This window comes from Lepisma saccharinum, chromosome 4 (assembly GCF_977018435.1).
Source record: "Lepisma saccharinum chromosome 4, izLepSacc3.1, whole genome shotgun sequence".
Lineage (NCBI taxonomy): Eukaryota > Metazoa > Arthropoda > Insecta > Zygentoma > Lepismatidae > Lepisma > Lepisma saccharinum.
This window is the reverse complement of record NC_139232.1, coordinates 93,815,262-93,834,698: the sequence shown is the minus strand read 5'-3', so window position 1 is coordinate 93,834,698 and position 19,437 is coordinate 93,815,262. Positions and strand designations below refer to the sequence as shown.

The 19,437-nt window shown below is 38.0% G+C and overlaps 1 protein-coding gene across 1 annotated transcript in view; it reads left to right on the top strand.

The window, feature by feature from the left end:
- LOC145987262 (uncharacterized) overlaps positions 1-19,437 on the top strand; it is a 687,473-nt gene that overhangs the window by 38,287 nt on the left and 629,749 nt on the right. The gene's annotated exons all lie outside the window — the stretch shown is intronic.

The window sequence follows — 19,437 nt, the reverse complement described above, 5'->3', positions numbered from 1 at the left end:
GAACATAGTATTATAGCTAATATACAGGGTGTCACATAAGTAATAGCGCAAACTGACACAGGTGAAAGTACACGATAATAGAAGCAAAAAAAGGTCTCAGTAAACATGGGTCTGCAAACAAGCCGTTTTCGAGATAATCGCGAATGTGTGGTTACAAGCCGCCACTGAATTCATTGTTTCTAAACGTCGTCCTAGTTGGTAAAAAGCTAATAATGTGTGCGAATTTGTGGTTACAAGCCGTCATTGATTGCATTTTGTAAACAGCGAGTGCTTTATTTCTTGCGCGGTCCGAGGTTTGCTCTTTGTTTACAAAACAACATTTCTGAGAGGTGGCGTTGTAATCAAGCAGAACATTTCCGAGAGGTGGCGTTGCAATCAAACAGAACATTTCCGAGAGGTGGTACGGCTTGTACCCACACATTCACACACATTATTAGCATTTTACCAACTAGGACGACGTTTGCAAACATTGAAGTCAGTGGCGGCTTGTAATCACACATTCGCGATTATCTCGAAAACGGCTTGTTTGCAGACCCATGTTTACTCAGACTTTTTTGCTTCTATTATCGTGTACTTTCTCACCTGTGCCAGTTTGCGCTATTACTTTTGAGACACTCGGTATATGTATATTTTCTTGTTCAAATAATAAGTCAACTATCACATATTTCGTCAACAATGGCAGTGAATACATAAATTACTAGCAAAATTATTTAAAACGATGGTATTATTTTTTTAAAAAAATATCACACTCCTACAAGTTATATTTATGAATCTCAGTATTCAAACTATTTAGGATCAATTCATAACAGCTGTACATTTTTGTCTCAACAAAAAACAGAACTCCAGTGCAATGCAAATTTTTCAGTAATCCACTACACGCGTTCTTGTCATACCGCATGTCTAAAATAACTTTCTCCGACGTTAATAAACTGACATTCACGAAGCATTCGTGAATTTTATAAATAACCCAGAGTAAAAAATGCATTAACGATGCAGAATGGTGTGCATAATATTATGGAGCACTCAGTGCGTAAAAGAGCATACTCCACATTCCAAGGATATATCACTTATAGGTCACATCCATGTGCTCATTTAGGGATTTCCTTTTTGTATTTTTTCTTCTTTTTTTCCTACGCTGTGATGGGGGGGAAAATATAGATGTGGCATTCCAACAATGGTCATATATTACATTTTGGGACATCAAGGGCCATAAAAGCGGACAAATTCAAATAAAAAACTACAATAAAGGACACGAGATGGGGTAGTCATGTGACACCCATTACCATTTGTTGCTAAAAGAATTCCGTGCTATAATGGAGAGAAGGGTCGATAAGTTATTAAGGAAAGAAAGCGAGAAATCTCGACTAGATGTGTAACGGAACTGTTGATTCGTCTCTTGTATTATGGCCAATGAGGTACGTTCCCGCCAAAACTATTGTCGTCGTAGAGGTACGCGTTCCAAGCTGCCAATGAGCGCTAACCCGCTACTGAGGTGAGTAGTGGGAAAGTATATAGGGACAGGACCGGAAAGGAAGAGCTCCTCTCCAGCAGCTTTGCTACACTTAAAACTTGCTCAACATGCCCATATGAGTTTTTTGCTCTAGTGTAGTACTCTACATAATCCAAGATTTTTGTAAAAATGCCCTCAAGAATTTTTCGGAAAGGAAGAGCTTTTTCGGAAAGGAAGAGCCCCCTCTCAGATTGATTTGTCTACACTTACAAAAGGCACTTCTGTGAGACTTAAAACTAGGCCACCCACACCCATACATACCCACCTACACCCACCCACACCCACCCACACATATTTACTTCCGGTCCACTTCCGGTCCACTTCCGGTTCACTTCCGGTCCACTTCCGGTCCACTTCCGGTCCACTTCCGGTTCACTTCCGGTTCACTTCCGGTTTGCCTACTTCCGGTCCACTTCCGGTTCACTTCCGGTCCACTTCCGGTTTGCCTACTTCCGGTCCACTTCCAGTTTAAGTTCAACTGGATACCATTCAATTTGTTTATCTATCATTAAAACAATGCAATATGCAGAGACCCTCTAGAATTGCTCCGTGACTCTCTCATTTCTTACATCATAAACATATGATTTTTCACCTATGAGAATGACGCTACATATGGTGTCATCTGGTAAAGCCTCGTGGAATTCACAGATAATTTTAATGTTTGTCCTGTCATTAACCACAACTTGTTTCCTTTTTGAAGTGTTGATTACAAACATGGGTCTCTGTGTTTTGAATTCATCTGGTGAGTAATACATATCAGTACTGCCAGTAGTGACACGCTTGAAAGCCGAAAAAGCCTCATATAATTTAAGAAAATCATCCTTGGACATGTCTAAATTATAATTTTCTCTAGGAAATACCTCATTTCTGCCATTTTTAAGATATATATTCTTGATGTTGCAGCTATCAAATTTACTTGAATTTTTTTCCTGATTGTTGTGTCTTCCAGTCTGAAACAATACCACCACAAAATCTGGCATGTCGTATTGTATGCTGGAGAATGAATTTGTAGCATCAAACTCATAATATATGCCAGATGCGGGCTTCTGTACAGATTGATATGTGTAAAATTGCAGAGGAATCTGTGGATTTTTTATTATATCAGCTTTGTATTTAAGAGCGTAACTGGCCTCATATTCAACAACAGGAATTCTTAGCTCCATAGTCTGAATAAGGCACTTGCCTGCATCAGGTAAGGTATTAGGCAGAGCTTCTCCTGTAGGGTTTAATGTGCTGTACCTCATCAAAGCATTATTATCATTGGCAGCTCTTCTAAATGTAATTCTTAACCCGCCCTTCCACATAATATCTTTGTAATCCGAGAAGAATCCTGGCAATAGGCGCATGGGGAACAGCACTGTGTGATTTTTAGATAATATCTTATCACCAGCCTCAAATCCACCGATTTTGTAGTAAGAAGCCTCGGTTTTGGATAATTTTAATGTGGCCAAAGCTGTGGAGGTAATGCCGGGATAATCCACTCTGTTTATAACAACGCCATGCTTTCTGATCTCAATTTCAGAGAACAGATGCGGCACAAAATTGTCTACCAATCTTATGTTTGAATTTGCCGGATAATCTGTTCCATCGAGCTTTACAACATCAAATTTGATGTATAGATCTGCTCTGTGGGGGTGTATAAATCCATCCCCTACATCAAGATCAACCTCAATCTCTGTGTTGGGTTGATTTAAATTTGCAAATGTCCTCCTGTTTGGGGGGAATGATTGTAGCTCATAACTCTCAATATTTTCCATTGTATGTATTTTTATTTAAATGTTAATCTCTATGATTGCAGTTGTTGTGGCTCCAGCAAAATCAACTAATTCTTCTTTTTCATTAGTGACCATCAATTCAATATTATCTATTCTATTATGGCACACAGGAAAATATAATGTTGGGGATGGATTGTAGATGATGGGCTCCATGAATTCGGAATTAGGTTTGAATGTTGCAATGATGCCGGTTTGTTTGTGAGTGCCTATGCCATTTGATTTGGTGATCATACCCTCCGCCACATTACAGTGAATATTCAGAGTCTCTATGGCTAAGAATTTGGGTATATTCATAGCAGTGTGTTTGATGGCCGCTTCAAGTTTTGTGTTGTTCTCAAATCCTAACAGCTCTCCTATAGTACCCAGATCCACTGTTTCTGTAGCAGATACAATCTCTACTCTGTGAGTGACAGAATTTTGACTTAACACTACACCTCTGGGTAATTGAGCATTTAGAGTGGACAGATTATATTGCCCTGGAGTGATGACAATTTTTTGATCCCCTACTGCAATTGTGTTGTTGTGGTGTGTAATATTAGGGATCAAGTACATGCCGTAAAATGCTCTGAGAGCTATTGTTTTGGGATACACTATGTCATCATGCAATTTGAGTTTCAATATTGAATTTTGGCTGGTGAGATGGAATACCCCCATGATGTTTCAGATACCACAAGGCTTTTTGAAAATTTTCAATTGATGGTTTATTTATTTGAGACATATATCTGAGAACAGATAAACACAAATGTCCGCAATTAACATCTTTGAAGTTTTGAACACGGGCATTATTGTAATAAAGATTAGCTGAGTTTAGATATTGTACTAAATTTTCAGGTGGAACACCTCCAAATGAATCAAACACAAATGCCTCATCTTTTAAATATTTAAGATAACAGATCCAGTGAGTGCCCTGATTTTTGTACTGATCCAAATTAACAATGCCACACTCTTTGTTGAGTGGTTGTTCTGGTAAAGAATCAGACATGTACACACCTCTAAAATTTTTGATGCCCAGTGGCTTGATTAAAGCTTCAATATCTTGGTTTGTAAGCGGCTCTTGTTTTTTTTAAACTTATTCATGGCTCTCTTAACACCTTTGCCTTTTTTCTCCATGGCCAGGTTATGGCGCCTCTGCTCATCTAATTCTGCCCTATTTTTCTTGGCATCTATTACTGTTTTTGCTATAGCAGCTGATCCCCCAGCCAAGCTCCCAACAGCCCCGAGAGCTGCTAAGATGGCCGGGATGGTAAATATAAACCCCCCCACATGTGATTTTTTTCTTGATTGCTGTAATTTTTTTAATTGGGGGGTACTAAGCAACAATTTCATACCATGGCCCTTTGCAAGACAAGAGCTTTTTTTCTTGCGCTGCTTTTTGGTCAAGAGACTGTCAATAGTTTTAAGAGATTTGAGACCTGCATAAGGTATTTGATACATAACACCCTTGGCCTTCATTCTAGGTTTATTATATATATATTCACAGCCCCCACCCCAGTTTTTGTTTGGTGCTCATAGCTATGGTGGTTCCCAATGCTGATATTCTCTCACTTAAAGAAGCATCTTTGCTTACAAATCTACCAAATGCAGCCTCTTCTAATTTCTTGTCTGCAACATGTCTCTTGTCAAGATCAGAATGTGTGTTGTATGCTATGTCATGGTCTCTACAAGCAGCATCTAGGGGATTTACACCAGGATCCCCTCTGTTTAATCTATCATCCAATTTTGTGCCTGGACCACAATACTGATAGCCTGGAATGTGTAGTTCAAATGGCAACTTGTTTATAATGTCATTAACCAGGCCCCGACCCTCAGAAATATTCCAAAATTTGGGGGGTAGAGTATTAATAATTTTTATGAGATATCCAATCCCCTTAGGGTCATTCACTATAAAATTAGACAATTTTGTGCTTATCATGTCCATAATTCCAACCTTTTCATTGTAAAAATTGTGGTTCCCAGCATTTTCCTCCCCAGCTATCACCAGCAACCTATCCACAAGTTTCCTGACATCATCAACCCAGACAAATTCTTTAGGCAGGGTGTTGTATTGTTTGATTCCACTGCCAGTCTTGATCTGTGACCATATGGGCTTGATTAAATTATTGTATTTTGCTCCACTGCTAGACTTGACTCTTTTTTGTGTGGGATCATTGTTCTGGTATAGAGCATCTGATTTTATTAATATTTCTTTGTAATCCTCATAATCTTGCTCTGTATAGCTGCCAGGCCTTTTCCTAGTCATCAGTTCCCACAACCCAGGTGTTCCGGTGTACTTAACAAAAGCACCTTTTTCTCGAAGTCGAGATTCTGAATATACAATTATATCATCTCCCATAAATGTTACTCTGAAATTGCCAATTCTATGAATGATGCTGCCATCAAGCTCTGTGTCGGCATATAAGCCAAAGACCTCATCTTTGTTGTCTTTAGGTGTGGTTAAATATTTTTGAGCAAGAAGACCCAATTCAATAGGATCCTGACTAGCCTCAATTCTTCTAGGAGCAACAGGACTAGGTGTATGAATACTGGAAAGTGGGGTGAATGGATAATCTAATATGTTCCTTGCAGCTACAGGTACGAGCTCTGTGATCAAATCTTGATTTTGCTCTGTAACAGTTTTGATATTCTTACCTAAATTATTAATAGCATCAATTACAGGCTGTTCTGCTTGTTTGTGTTTTTCATAGATTCCTCGGTTCTCTGATTTCCATCCCTTGAATCTTTTTACAAGATAATCTCTTAACTTAAGATCATCAATGATTGGCCTTTTCATGGTTATTTATATACGTCTCAACGTCTAGAAAATCGTTGATTTTATTTCTGTATTTGCCGCTACTGGGTGTTCTTGTCATATCAATTGTGACAAACCCATAACTGTTCTGGTTCCAGCACCTACTGCAAAACTTGGAAAAATCATTGTAGCTCAAGTCCCCACCTACATATTCATCATGTATGTGTTTGAGGTTGGTATGATCTTGATGAAACACACATATAAAATTGCTGTTGTCTCGGATCAGCTGCTTCGGTATTTTTGAAAAAGTCTGTGCCAGGTAGAAGCAATCAATGTTTTTGTGCCGCCCCTGTGTAAAGAAATTTCTAACCTTGTTTTGATTATCCAGTATAATGTCATCAAACACAACAACAGAATTATCGAGACATTCGTGAAGTGGCTTAACATCTGTTTCAAAAGTGGCAATATCCAATCCATCATATAGCTTCATCAGCTGCTGATATTTTAATTGTTCCAAGCTCTTAGAGAAGACATACAAGTGCCTGTTTTTCCAGTCTAACCAGTTGGGTGCCAATAAAAAATTATCAACCATTAGTGTAGTTTTACCACAAGCAGATGGCCCGACAATAAGACACCTAATATTATCAGGCAGCAAGTTGCCATTTCTTTTATTCTGCTGTTCAGGTTCTGGCAGCCTTTTTATAACATCCCAGGTGCTCATATTATCACTTTGTCTGCATCGATCCAGCTGTTTTCCGGATGACCCAGCCATTTGACAAATAACTTGTTGCCTTTTCTGCGGATGATTTTTTCTATGAGATATGTGTCAGGCTGTTTAGTTTTGCTGAGTTCTTGTTCATAGAACCTGCCTTTGAGAATTTCTCCTCGGTGATCTTTTATTATATATGTGTTAAGGGTCCCGGGTTTAACTTGAACTACTGTAAATAATTCAGTACTCCAGTTTCTTGTAAAGCCTCTTTTGAATAAGTGCTTATATTTGCTGATTCTTACTTGATCACCCACCCTGTATTTGGCCCTTCTTGTTGTTGATTGGTATTTAGGATAATATACAGTCCTGATCAAATTTTGCTCATCAGATGAAGTTACTTCAGAGGGTTTCATGTTGATTGTGGAATGGACAGAGTTGTTATATTTATGTAGAAGTTCTGGAAGAATATTAATCCATTTATAATTACCTTGCAGTGTAAATTGTTTATACATAAGATTTTTTAGGGTTTTGTTGAATCTCTCTACAATTGAGGCCTTGAGATCACTGTAACTCGAGTAATGTTTTATTGCCTGGCTTTTAATAAATTGTTGAAACACTGAATTATAAAATTCTTTGCCATTATCTGTTTGCAAATAGCGCGGGGATCTTCCTGAATGATTGATGATTGTCCTGATGGCTTCTGTAACACATTTTCCAGTCTTGGATTTGAGTGGCACAGCCCATGCAAATTTTGAAAATGTATCTATTACAGTGAGTAGATACTTGTAGCCCTTGTTGATTTTGTCTAAGTTTTTCAACTGTCCACTTGACAACTCAATCAAGTCGCTCTGCCATAAATCATCTATGCCTTTTGTGACTACTGGGAGTCTCTTAAAATTATGTCTGGCTTGTCTGTGTAATTCATCAACTATAATTTCTCTAGACATAATATGAAAACAGGAATATTGCAACTATGGGGTGTTCAGCAGCTGAGACTGCAGGATTTTCTAAATATAATTTGTCCCCTATTTGTATTTTAAATTCCAGAGAGCCATCATCTTCAGCATAAGATGTTTCTAATGTATTGGGATCTGTAAAATCCTCTAACTCTACACTGGTGATTTTCACTTTGTTCTCAGCATTTGTTATTGATAAGGTGGGGTAGTGGTGTGCCTGTGGCTGATGCCAATATTTGATTTTGATTGGTCTCAATGTGCCCCCAACAAAAAACTGGTAATAAAATTGTGCAGGGGACAGCATATATATTTTGCCACCTGGTGTAAATGGTGAATCATATTCTTTGTTGGGGATGCTGTACAATTCAAGAATTACTGTATGTTTTGGATTCTCGATTATGCCAGTTATTTCCTTTTCTGCTGTAAGCAATCTGCTTGTTACAGATTCAAGGTGCTCATTGATGGTCCTAACAACATCATCATGGCCTGGCTTGATTTTTATGTCCACAATAAGTTTCTTGTATTGTTGCACAATCTCTTGAAGCTGGGTGGCAAAAACAGACAGAGCATTTGCTTGATTGGATTCCATGGTCCCTAGCTGTTGCTTGATATTAGCTACAATTTGTTGCAAATTTTCAACAACTGCCAATTTTGAATTTTGAGCAGTAAGATCATGGACCTGTCTTCTGATATCCTCAAACAGGGCATGCAGTTCATTAATATGTTGATTGGTTGGTAGAGTGGCCACTGTCTGAGTGAGATGTTTGATCTCTGTCTGGATATTCTTGATATCTTCTGATTTCAATATGCGATTCACAGCTCCCTTAATATTTTTAAGTTCCTGTGATGTAGGAAGATTTGAGACTGTATTTTGCAAAAATTCAAGTGCCAATTTCACATTGTTTAATTCAGAAGCATCAGCCACATTTTGCATAGCATTTTGGAGCAGGGCTATATCTGCCTGAGTGGGTGTGGATTGTTGTAAAATTTCAAGTTTTGTTTGAATATCATCGATCAAGTGATGAAAATGTGACAGCTCAGATTCAGTGTTGAGGTTTTCAAGCTTTGTGATTTGTTGCTGGACACTGACAAGAGTATCTACAATACCGGGCAGGCGAGTTTCTTGTACATTTGCCAAATCACTTTGCACTGCTGCTATTGTACCCTCAAGATGGGTTATGGTACTTTGAATTTTTCCAAAATCTTCATATGTTTCAAGTTGCAGCTTAATATTTGCTACACTCCGAGTTATTGCACTCAAAGCATCAGAAGATGGCAAGTTGTTCATAAAATTTTCAAGTGTCTCAATTTTTTCTTTAACCTCGGCTATGGCATTGTTCAGAGGGTCCAGATTAGGTATTTGGAGTGACTGAATCTGTTCTTTTAGAGTGGAAATCACTAGATCAAAATCTTCTTGTGATTTTATGCTTTTGACAATTGTTTGGAGCTGTGCCTGGACATTATTTATTTGCTCTTCCAATTGTTGTTTCAATTGCTCAGAGTTGGTGGCCTGGGTCTTAAATTTGGCTTGAAGAGCTGCTACAGCTTCTTCTAAACTTTGAAAATTATCTAATGTGGCCAGATCAGTATATTTCTGAAGCAGCAATTTGAGTTCGGAATCAATTTTAAGAAGAGGGTCCATGCATTGTGATTGTAAATTTGTAATTTCTAGTTGAAGACTGGCATTGAGTGTGGTTTGTAAAGCTTGTAAATCACTTCTTAATTTCTTGACTCTGACATCAAGCATCAGAATCTCATCACTGTGATCTTCATGTCTTGTATGGCCAAATATATCATTAGGCATTTTTGTTTTAGTGGTTATTTATTATAGAGTATCTGATTCTTAATTCTATAAAAAAGGGTATAAGCTTGTCATATGATCCAGGGACCTCAATATATAAGCAGTCACCAGCAGAAACAGTATATACAGTGCCAGAAACCATGTGTGAGTGCTTAATTCTATAAATATTTCTCCCTACTGAAATCTTGACATCACCCTCGGGAGTTGTAATAAATTGCAATTGCCCACCTACAGGTAATTGGTAGTGATTTAAATTATTGTTAAATATGTACAATGTTTTGCCTGTTTCGTCATCAACATCTGTAAGTATGCTGTTCAGATGAATAATTAACAAGCCACTTAGTTTAGACAGCATATCAGGAGAGGGTTGTGGTGTTGGCAGCTCCATATTAGCCTGTTTTTTGAACCCAAATAAGTTCATGGGCATGTTTATTTATTTCAAATCATGCTCTGTAATTGGGCATTGTTTCCCATTTTTCAAATCACAATGCCCCCATGGCAAAGTATGTATGCCACATGATAAAATGCATCTCTTATCATCATGTGGGTCCAGAGCCACTTTTCTTACAATATTTGAAGTCAGCAAGTGATCCACACTCTGAATTCTATTTTCTGATGTTTTGATTGCGCTACATGATTTGATGCAATTTTCATAATCTTCAAATTCAAGATCTTTTTCAACAGTTACTCTGCCAATGCCCTTGGCCTTTTTGACAACAGCACTACATGTTTTAAAACTATACATCTTGGCACTTAACCCAGCAAATTTCACAATAACATCACCAAGTGTCTCATCTTTTAACTTGCCAGGCACCTTTTTGTTGTGGGGTTGAATTCTTGTATGTTCACTGGTATCAAAATATTGAAACAATTCAGGCTGTGACATATCTTGATAAACATCTTCTGTTTGAATATCAAGAATAAAACTATCCGTGTCCATGTACAATAATTTTACACGATCACCATAAAAAGGTTTCAGCACGTCATAATACAATGTTAACATATGTAATTTGGACAATTCCAATATCACAGCCCCTACATAAATAGGTTTATCAAATTTGATCTTTGTTTTCTTCATGTTGAAAAGTGCCATGTGCTCATCATAAATTCTTCTGTAATTGAAGTTGGGCTTTGCAACCAATTTTTTGCTCAGGCTGGGGTCAGTAATTATTTTAACATCGGTATGTTTTCTGACATTTTCAATTGTTTTGCCATAAACAGAATTCACCATCAATTTAAACAAGCCCTTATCAAATTGGCTCTTTGCAGATGTTCGAAGCTCCGTGTTTGTATCAATGTATGGTTTCAACCATTCTGAGTGCCTGAACCTCAAAACTTTTCCAACTTTGGTCACTTGAACACCATGATGCATCAGGAACTGGAGGTTTTTGTAATATATAACATAACCCTGTTTCGGCTCCAGAGTCATCATGAGCTTCTTCTGTTTAGAGTCAGGTGAGCACTGAACCTCGGGAATTGGGGGCAGATCAGAAAATTTATTGTGTAAATCATCAGGAATTTTCAGATCAACCTCTAAGATGAGGCCATGTTCACGGTCATCAAAGTCCTGAAGATCTTCAATATTGTAATTTTCAACCCACTCAAGCCCTGCATATGGCAGTTTTTTCATCATGGCATGACCATAGAGGCTGTTTGCATCCACATACAGTATATAATTTGATGGCCGTGCTGGATCATAATCAGGCAGCATAATATGCTTGTTATTTGCTCTGGCATATCTCTGGGAACATTGCACCATCCCTCCTCTTATACATTTCTCCATAAACAGATACATATCTTGATCTTGGATCAGATCCAATTGCATGTTAGTGTTCAAAAACATTGCGGACCATGCTAGGCCCGGAGCACTGTAAAAATACACTGGGTCCAGTCTATAATTTTGCATGGAAGATTTTCTGAATGCTTGCAATATATCAGCTAAGAGGGTGACATCAAGTTTCAAATATGCCATGTGATAATCACCAAATGTCTTGCATTTTAAATTGTTCCACATCAACTGAGCATGGTGATAATCATCATCAGTGATTCCAGATCCTCTGATTTTGCTGTAAAACTCTTCTTGTGGTGGCAGGGAACACTCATCAAATTTAGAAAAATCTGTGACATAGTCATATGGATATACACCCTTCCGCCTAATTAATTTCAGGTCCTGATTTGGAAACATGGTACATGTGATTTTGAATTGATCATCAGATAATTGACTGGCCAATGTAGCCAGGCTAGCAGATAAAAATCTGTAAGAATCAAGAAATCTTATGTGAATAGGAACACCATCAACTTTAATTATCTTGCTAATAGATATATATTTCTCATCATTTTCAGCTAAAATATTTAAATTCTGCTTGTCAAACCCCTCGTACCTGATCAGATGATGGAAATCATAATTGGATGCTCCATGGCAAAATATGGGGACAAATCTTGGTCTCTTGATCTTAATATTACAGCTATTACACAGGGCCATTAAGAATTTACCATCTGTATGAGAATGGTGTTTCACCTTGATATTTGCATCTGAAAATTCAGAATCACATACCGGGCATTTTTCTGCATTGTTGAAATCTTCAATCTCTTCCTCTGTTAAAGGCAACATAGGCTTTGATTTTAATAAGATGTTAGATGCTATGTCACGGCACACATTTTCTATTTTATGTGCAAATATTTTGATGGCATCTGGTCCCATGTATAAATCTTTTTTAGTAACAACACCATCCCGTATAACTGTATAACAAAAACTGGAAGGTTCATGTTGTTGGTATGGTGTACTTGAAGATTCTTCAGGATCTGGATTGCAGAATGCATAAGGTTTGACGTTCGATTCAAAATCACAGACAATATATACTGGGTGTTCCAACGAGGCTTCAAACTTTTTGAATTTGCAATTTTCACTTGGATTGGGCATCACCATATGAACAGGTTTATGGTTGCCACAGTATTTCAGATGCTCAATTAACTTGTTTTTGGCAATTTCTGCATTCACTTCCCGAACCCCATTTATTATTTTTTTACCATCAAATTCAGTTAAACATCTTCTGCACAACTTGAATATTGTATTGGATTTGCCTTGTTGTTTTCTGACTAAAGCTTCAAGACTGTGTATCAGAGTATAATGGTATGTACTATCTCCTTCAATTAAGAGCAGATCAATCGGAATAGCAGATTCATCATCAAGTGTACTGATTCTGAGAGGTGCTATCAAGCAATTGCCAGTGGAACAAATAAATACATTAATAGATAATTGTTTGCCATTGATGTGCCTGGCCCTTTTTTCAAATTTATCAATATTCTGAACAGACATTGGATATTCTAAACCCTCCATTGCATCGTCAAAATCGTGCTCATGTTGCTTGTAATAAGTTATTCTCTCAGGATGCCTTGAAACTGGAAACAAAGCAGCTAATATACACCACAAAAAGCATTTCGCGTCATTATTTTTTATATTGACCACGGCTCTTTTGTTTTTGATATTGGCAGGTAATGGCACATAAGTGGAACCTTTTAATGGGCTGAATTCAGAAATATTAACATATAACTTGTGTGATGAACCGCATAGGCTCCATCCGGACTCTTTTGCCGCAAATTCAGAGTGTTTAATATTCAGTTGATCCATCAATCTGCTTATTATTTTGTCTGAATTTGCGTTTGAATATACCGGTACAGTTTCTGTTATGTGGGGCTGTGTAAATTTTGTGTCATTTGGTTTCTTATATTGTACAAACAATTTAAGAGACAACTTATAAGAGCCATTTTGTGCATTTAGAATTGCCTGCACATCAGGATTTACACTGTTCAAGAAATTCTCAATGCCACATCTTGGCTCTGATACAAACCGATAATCCCTTAATTGGCCGTTAAAACTGCTACGGATAGGTTCATAGCGTGGCTGCTTTGCCGGTCCAGCATTAACAGGTGCTTCATGTTTTCTTTTCAGACCAGATGTAGATGACTGTACAGAGCAAGTATCTTTATGTGTATATGTGAAGTATTGAATGCTGTATTTTCCATTGCATTTGGGGCAATTTTTTGTGGGAGTTCTGTATTTATCTGGGTTACAAATTTTTTGGTGTCTGGCCCAATTAGAGCTAGATATATTTTTATTGCATTGATTGCAATATTTTTGATTCGGCATTTTTGCTGTTGTTTATTATATACAATTTCCTGGGTTTCAATTCAAAACTTTATACTGAATAAAAAATATCAGTTGGGTTCAGCTGTGTGATTTGTATGTGTGTGTATGTGTGTATGTGTGTATACACTTAATATTTTTGGCTTTGGTATTTATATACAATTTCTTTGGGGTCAAATCTAATCTCTATGCTGGATAAAAATATCAGTTGGGTTCAACACTGTGCTGTGTGTGTGTGTGTGTACGTGTGTATGTGTGTATACACTTAATATTTTTGGCTTTGGTATTTATATACAATTTCTTGGGGGTCAAATCTAATCTCTATGCTGGATAAAAAAAAGCAGAAATAGGCCACAACTTGGCCACAAGTGGACCGGAAGTGAACCGGAAGTGAACCGGAAGTGGACCGGAAGTGAACCGGAAGTGGACCGGAAGTAGACCGGAAGTGGACCGGAAGTGGACCGGAAGTGAACCGGAAGTGGACCGAAAGTGGACCGGAAGTAAATATGTGTGGGTGGGTGTGGGTGGGTGTAGGTGGGTATGTATGGGTGTGGGTGGCCTAGTTTTAAGTCTCACAGAAGTGCCTTTTGTAAGTGTAGACAAATCAATCTGAGAGGGGGCTCTTCCTTTCCGAAAAAGCTCTTCCTTTCCGAAAAATTCTTGAGGGCATTTTTACAAAAATCTTGGATTATGTAGAGTACTACACTAGAGCAAAAAACTCATATGGGCATGTTGAGCAAGTTTTAAGTGTAGCAAAGCTGCTGGAGAGGAGCTCTTCCTTTCCGGTCCTGTCCCTATATACTTTCCCACTACTGAGGTGGCTTCTGATTGGCACTTACATTGGCACGCTTGCTAGTGGTGGTAGTCCAGAAAGATTAGAGTTGTTTATACAATTTTATGATATTATTGCTGAATGTTTCTCATATTATTTTAGCGAGTAAATATTTTCTGTGAATTTTTTATATGAATTACATATTCGGTGAACATAGCACTTCTAGCAAACCACACTTTCCACATTTTCTTCTTATGCTTCACTCTACCAGGAGACATAAATGTAAAACTGCATGTAGCAACTTCTAACTCGTTCGCTCATATATATCTACATATATCTTTGTCTACTTCTATTTAGTCTTGCATACGTCATCTATTCTCCTCCGTTGCCACATCTCTCTACGCCTACCGCTTCTTCTCATTCTTCTTGAAAGTATGTATTCACTTTTTTTTGCTCTATTTTATTTTTTCTTCTTTTCACCTTCTATCTCATTCTTCTTGACCGTATATAATCATCTATTTGTATTTTGTCTTCTCCACATCTTATCATCTCAAAATTAATTGTTTTAACATTCCCATAATATGTTGATCTGCATATTTGTTCTTAATTGTAGATGAGCTATACAAATCAACGTAACGTTAATTAATTCGATGTCATAAGTTATAACTAAAGTTATGGACACTGTTAAAACAAAGAAAAAGAAAAGAAACAAGAGAGGAGAGAGAAACGGGAGAGGATATGGAAAATAGGAAAAGAAACGAGAGAGAAGAGAGAAAACTAAGGAGAAACGAGAAATGATAAAGGAAAAGAAAGATAAACGAAGAGGAGAAAGAAACGTGAGTGAAGAATGACAAAGGAAGAGAGAAAGAAAAAGGAGAAACGAGAGGGGAGAAAGAAACGGGAGAAAAGAATGACAAAGGAAGAGAGAATGAAAAGGGAAATACGAGAAAGGAGAAAGAAGGAAGAGAAACGAGAGAGAAAAAGGAAGATAGAAACGAGAGGAGAAAGAAGATGGAAAAGATACGAGAGAGCTGAAAGAAAAAGAAGAGAGAAACCAGAGAGGAGAAATAAAAGGGAAGAGAGAATCGAGAGGAGGAAGCAAAAAGAAAAGAAACGAAAGAGAAGAAAGAAGATGGAAGATAAACGATAGAAGAGAAAGAGAAATAAAAATAAACTAGAGAGAAGGAAGGAAATGAAGCACGCGAGAGAAGAAATGAAATGAAACGAGAGAGAAGAAAGAGAGATAGGAAAATAATATTTTCTTCTTCTGCATTATTTTAGTAGCAGATTAGTTTAATTGGCACCAGATACAATCACAGTCACTTTTGGGTCCATTGAAAGAACGTGTTCGTGACTGTACAGCAAACAGGAATGAAAAGCAAAATCTGAGAGCGAGTCATTGTGATGCAGAAATTTTACCAACGATAAAATCCTTTGAAGATAATTTTGGGGGTTCATTCTATACACGAGAACAATCCTCCGCATATAGTCCTCTTGTATATTTTCCCCACGCAGCACGGAAACTGAGGAAAGAGTAACGAGAAGCAAATGGTTCGGAAGAAAACGCGGCAAACAACTGCGCAGCGCATTTTGCGGGGAATTTCAGCCTCAGTAAGAATTTGCAATTCATCTACCGTATGGCCCGAAGTATCGCTTGGCATTTGTCAAGAGCTGAGTTATTCCCCAAGCAATCTTGGAGACGCATGGACTCCCATGCACTGGTTGTTTCCAACTGGTGGACCATTTGCTAAGCCCGCAGAGCGGTTGGCTGGCAGCAATAACTCTGTCTCTCTGCTTGTTTCCACTCAAAGAGACTTTGCCAATGCCTTTTAAAAATGAGCGAGAGAACTATGCTCGGAAAGAGAGAGAGAAGGACGGGGAAGTATATGTGTGTGTTTGTGTACACCCACACCGTTTACGCTGATGAAAGTTCTGCGACGTCTTGCTGACGGGGCGTTGTAAAATAAACACCATTCTTCTGAAGAGCAGAGGGAATTTGTATGATTTTTTTTTGTTATTTTGCGTTCTATTTCTGCCACTTTTGGATAATCGCGATCATGAGGATGGGAATTAAATAGAATTTATGAAATGGCATCCACAAAGAATGTCCCTGCTCAGGCCGGGATTCGAATCCGGGAACTTCTTGAAATCGACCACTTGACCACCTAGCCGGTGGCAGAGAGACAGAGAGAGGGTGAAACTGAAAGAGAAGAAATAAATTAAAAGAACGAGAGGAATTAAAGAAATGAGAAGGAACGAGAGAAAACATAGGAACGAAAGGAAACTAGACAGAAGAAATTAAAAGAAAGGAGAGAGAAGAGAGGGAAAAATGAACATAAAGGAGGAAGAAATCAAAAGATAAGAGTGAGAGAAGAAATAAATGAAAATAAACGAAACAGAAGAAAGAAATGGAAAGAAAGGTGAGAGAAGAATGAAATGGAAACAAAAGAGAGAAGCAAAATGAAATATAGGGGGAGACAGAGAAGAAAGAAAGGAGAGAGATAGAGAACAACGAATTGAAAAGAAAGGAGAGAGAAGAAAGAAATTAAATGAAACGAAGGAGAAGAAATACTTTAGAAGAAACGAGAGAGAGAGAGAGAGAGAGAGAGAGAGAGAGAGAGAGAGAGAAAGCAAAGAAATGAAAAGAAAGGAGAGAAAAATCAAAAGAAACGAAAGAAAATAAAGAAACTGAATGAATCGACAGAGGGAACAAAGAAATGAGAGAGAGATGAAAGAATTGTAGAAACGAGAGAAAGAGAGAGAGAGAGAGAGAGAGAGAGAAAGAGAGAGATGAAAGAATTGTAGATACGAGAGAGAGAGAGAGAGAGAGAGAGATGAAAGAATTGTAGAAGCGAGAGAGAGAGAGATGAAAGAATTGTAGAAACGAGAGAGAGAGAGAGAGAGAGAGAGAGAGAGAGAGATGATAGAATTGTAGAAACGAGAGAGAGAGATGAAAGAATTGTAGAGACGAGAGAGAGAGAGAGAGAGAGAGGGAGAGAACAAAAATGTTGAAACGTGAGAGTGAGAGAACAAAGAAAATTAGAAACAAGGGGAAGAGAATAAATAAATGTAGAAACGAGGGGGAGAGAGAACAAAAAATGTAGAAACGAGGGAGAGAGAAAAGAAAAATGTAGAATCGAGGGGGAGAGAGAGAGAGAGAGAAAGAAAGAAAGAGCAAAGAAATGGAAAGGAGAGAAGAAAGAAACTAAAATGAAACTCTCTCTCTCTCTCTCTCTCTCTATATATATATATATATATATATATATATATATATAGAGAGAGAGAGAGAGAGAGAAATAATATAAATTTAAAAAATAGACTTTACATGTAAGGCAACAGCTTGTAGCATCTACTTCAACCTCCGAGCACTGCGAAAAATATAACAAGCGGAGGAAAAGAAAATCTCCTTTTGTAATCAAATTAAAAGAAAGGAGAGAAAAATAAATTAAAAGAAAAGAAAGAAAAGAAATATATTGAAAGAGAGGACAGATGGAACAAAGAAATGAAGAGAGAGAGAGAACAAAGAAATGTAGAAACGAGGGAGAGAGAGAGAGAGAAGAAAGAAACGGAATGAATCTAGGGAGAGAGAGAGAAGAAAGAAACGAAATGAATCTAGGAAGAGAGAGAGAGAAGAAAGAAATGGAACGAATCTATAGAGAGAGAGAGAGTACAGAGAAATTGAAGGTAACTAGGAATAGAAACAGAGAACAAAGAAATGGGAGGAAACATTAGGAGAGAAGAAGAACTAAAAGTAAACTATAGACAGATAAATGGGGAGAGAGAGAGAGAGAGAGATGATAGAAATTAAAAAATAGGCTTTACATGTAAGGCAACAGCTTGTAGCTTCTCGTTCAACCTCCCAGCACAGCGAAAAAAAATAGCGAGAGGAGGAGAAAAAAATTCTCCTTTTGTAATCAATAATAAACGCCGGGTTCATGTTTGGCCATCAGAATATCATTACTACCATTGCGCCATATGTAAACACACGAAACTGGATTATTACCAGTCAATTTGTTCCGCTAACAAATTATTATCATACGACCTTCTTTTTTTAATGAAACAATTTCGGCGTTATTATTCCCCCCCCCCCCTTCTCTTTCTCGTGCTTGTCGAGATCAGCAAAACATTGTGTTCCATCAAAGTGGGACGCCGCACGGCAAAAATTAATTTTCTGCCCAGGAACGGCGGTCACGCGAATATCCAATATTGTCGTTGCGTAGTTCTGCGTGCTACCACGGGACTCGGAAATGACACTGTGGATGGGCCCTGTGCTCTGCGGAAATTAGGAAAGGTACAGCTTGGAAATAATACACAGAATTGGCCACCTAGTGTATTATTATTGTGAAGCTTATGTCACCATCATACTGTAATCTCAGGAAATATACAGGGTGTTCCGTCTGAACTAGCGCAGAACGAGAATAGGTTGAACACGATTCCACAGGTACTCAATGGCGTTTCCGAGGTGGGTTGCGGGTTCAATCCTCCGAAATGTGTTCCAAATAATAATACTGCTGGATATTAAAGCGAGATGTTGTTTCATTTTGATATACAGGGTGGGCCAAAAGTGTGGAACCACCCTATTAAACAAAAACTGACTGACACACCCCAATACAATGTCTCGAAACACTATTTGGGCCAGGGTGAAAACCTATCTACACCCTGTCCCGGATTTGAATCCCGGCATGGGTATTATTTGTGTCTTTTAATCAGTTTCATCATATCATCACTCATCCCCATCGTCGCGATTAGCCAAAATGGCAGAAATGCGAAGTAAAATAAACCAAATCAATGAACTTTGAGTCGGAAATCTCTGCAGCTACCAGCAGCGCGCACTGTTTTGCTCCGCCAACTTGCTTTCTCCCCTGTTCTGCCGTTATGCGCGGTCTTGGTCCACAGATTCTCGAGGCAGAGTATAGACTGAAGGCAGCAAAAAGTTCCTCTATTATGGTCTACTGCCACTTTCTGCTAATGAGAATCACACATTTAAGGGAAAGAATCGATAGTTTATTAGCATATCGTTAACAAATAATTGTAGTAATATT